At 62.4% G+C, this 1984-nt stretch overlaps 1 protein-coding gene and 1 long non-coding RNA gene across 2 annotated transcripts in view; both read right to left on the minus strand.

Moving 5' to 3' along the window:
• Positions 1-1984, minus strand: part of PTPRS (protein tyrosine phosphatase, receptor type S) — a 59082-nt gene that overhangs the window by 54716 nt on the left and 2382 nt on the right. The gene's annotated exons all lie outside the window — the stretch shown is intronic.
• On the minus strand, positions 831-1972 carry LOC111747532. Its single transcript, XR_002783569.1, has 2 exons — positions 1681-1972; positions 831-1201 (listed from the first exon to the last, which is right to left on the minus strand). It is a non-coding gene; the product is annotated as an uncharacterized LOC111747532 (long non-coding RNA).

The raw sequence follows: 1984 nt of genomic DNA on the forward strand, positions 1-1984 counted from the left end.
GGTAAGAGGCCACCGTGTATGGAGGGGACTGAGCCCTAAGCACATGGCAGGTGGGGGCGTGGGGTGGAGGGGCAGGAGGCCAAGATGGGGAGGGGACGGCGCTGCCCTGCCTCCCCAGGGAAATGAGAAGGCTGCCGGTGCCGGCCAGCGCGGGGGCCGCTCCTCGGAGGGCAAGCGGCCCCAGTTGCAAGCCCTGAGCGCTGACTGCATGCGAGGCGCCATGCGGGTGCCCTCCTGTGTCTTCCTCTGAGACGGAGACTATTTCACAGAGGGGAAACTGAGGCTCACACAGACACACCTGCACAGCCAAGAGATTTAGACCCAGGCCTGGCTGAGCCCAGAGGAAGATGCGCCGTCGGCTACAGGACCCCAAACCAGGCTTGGACGCGTGGGGGTTTGAGGGGACAGCGGGGCCGTCTGAGGTGGTTCAGGCCCCAAGGCCAGGATGACCTCACAGGTGGTTCTGATTAGTGTCGATGACATCCTCGAAGGTGAAGGTCAAAACGACTGGGCCTCGGTTCTCGTTGCTCGGGGCTGGCCCGTGCGTGCTGGGGGCCGGGTCTGCCTGCCACGCTCCGTGCTCCCACTTCCTCCACACACGTGTGCACATGTACATGCGTGTTCACCCGTGTATGTACCTGCGCCCCACGCACATCTGCGCGTGAGCACTTCCCCTGCGTATGCAGCTCTGCTAGGGTCCCCGTGAGTGCGTGTGGGTGGCAGCCGGCAGGGGTGGGGAGCAAGCACGTGGTTACTGGGGGAGGCCGCGGCCGCCTGACCGAACCGCAAGCTCCTAATTAAACAGAAATGTTCATCGCGTACCACACTGCTCGATTCCTCGGAGTTTAATTAAAACAACAGCGCAGGAGGCGTGAGCAGCATCCACAATCAGACGGCGGAGGCGGGAGGCAGTGCTGGCCCCACAGATCAGCTCAGACCTCCGCCACACAGCCAGATCGGATGGGGGCTCGGCCTGGGGCGGGGGACGCGGGGAGACCCGGCGCTCCTGGGTCAAGCCCCCCTGGGCTGGGTGTCCAGCCCGAGCACACGCCATGTCCTTCCAGCAGCTGGAGCACACAAAAATGCCAAGGAGGCCTTGACGGGGCAGCGGGCAGGGACGCAGCCTTCCCAGACGCCCAGCGACCAGGAGCCGGATTCATTCACAGCTTGTTCTTTTGACTCTGACCGCGTACAATGGAGGCTGGCAGGGGACAACGGGAGGCAGGCTGTTCTGTCTGTGCCCGGGAAAGGTCAGGGCAAAAATATCTGCTGGGAAGGGGTGGGGTGAGCTGGGGCGTACGGTCTCCTCCCCCCCACCTCCTCTGTCTTCCTCTCCCTCCCCCACAGGACCAGCTCCAGGACCCACATAAAATGAAACGATGGGACCTCTTGTCAAAAAAAAGTATTAAGAATTTCCAAACGGTCACAGCAGAGCATTCTGAATGACCCTGCAGGGGTCACACACCAGGATCGGGACAAAGTGCCGCTGGGGACCATGGGATGCCTCCTCCCACGGCTCCAAGCTGACCATGGCCCCACTGCCCTGGAGGACATGGGAAGAACTCCACCCTGGGAGCCACATGTGGGGGCCGCCTGCCGCCTAACGGACGACCGTGGCTCATACTTACAGATCAGAGAGGGTCAGGGGGTCCCTGTAAGTGACAGGCAGAACCCACCCACCTGGCAGCTGCAGAACGGCTGGTGGCCGAGCTGCCTTGCTTAAGCCAGAATCACGATGACGATAATAACATCAGACAGACAGAAGCGACCACGTGCTTATCCGCTGACCAGCACTGTGGGAGGCTCCCATGTGCACCATCCGCTCGTCTGGTTCGGAACCACCCCCTGTGGTGAGCGGCAAAGGCGTCCCCGGGGCCAGCTCAGAGAGGTGCGGCGACTCATCCAAGGTCACACAGTGCCAGAGCCAGGCTACGAGTTGGAGTTTCAGGCCCCCAGCTAAAGCCGCCTTGGGATGGAGGAGAAC

The sequence above is a fragment of the Pteropus vampyrus genome, unplaced genomic scaffold (genome assembly GCF_000151845.1).
Source record: "Pteropus vampyrus isolate Shadow unplaced genomic scaffold, Pvam_2.0 Scaffold226, whole genome shotgun sequence".
NCBI classification, from domain to species: domain Eukaryota; kingdom Metazoa; phylum Chordata; class Mammalia; order Chiroptera; family Pteropodidae; genus Pteropus; species Pteropus vampyrus.